The sequence below is a fragment of the Chrysochloris asiatica genome, unplaced genomic scaffold (genome assembly GCF_000296735.1).
Source record: "Chrysochloris asiatica unplaced genomic scaffold, ChrAsi1.0 scaffold00013, whole genome shotgun sequence".
Taxonomy (NCBI): domain Eukaryota; kingdom Metazoa; phylum Chordata; class Mammalia; order Afrosoricida; family Chrysochloridae; genus Chrysochloris; species Chrysochloris asiatica.
This window is the reverse complement of record NW_006408531.1, coordinates 10,498,427-10,498,947: the sequence shown is the minus strand read 5'-3', so window position 1 is coordinate 10,498,947 and position 521 is coordinate 10,498,427.

Here is a 521-nt window from a genome sequence, read left to right as displayed (position 1 = left end):
AAGGTTCGCAGTCCGATTCGTAACCACTACGCTACCAGAGCTTCTTATCTTAGGCATTAGTGAGCTGAAATGGACTGGTATTGGCCATTTTGAATCTGACAACCACATGGTTTACTATGGTGGGAATGACAATTTGAAGAGGAATTGTGTTGCATTCATTGTCCAGAAGAACATATCCAGATCAATCATGAGGTACAATGTTATCTGTGATAGGATAATATCCAGGCGCCTACAGAGAAGCCCAGTTAATACTACTATTATTCAAATTTATGCACCAACCACTAAAGCCAGTGAGGATGAAGTAGAAGAATTCTACCAAATTCTTCAATCTGAAATTGATCAAACATGCGATCAAGATGTATTGATCATTACTGGTGATTTGAATGCAAAGGTTGGGAGCAAAAGGGAAGGATCAGTAGTTGGAAAATACCGCCTTGGTGACAGAAATGATGCTGGAGAACGAACGATAGAATTCTGCTAAATCAGTGATTTGTTAATTTCAAATACCTTCATTAGACAGC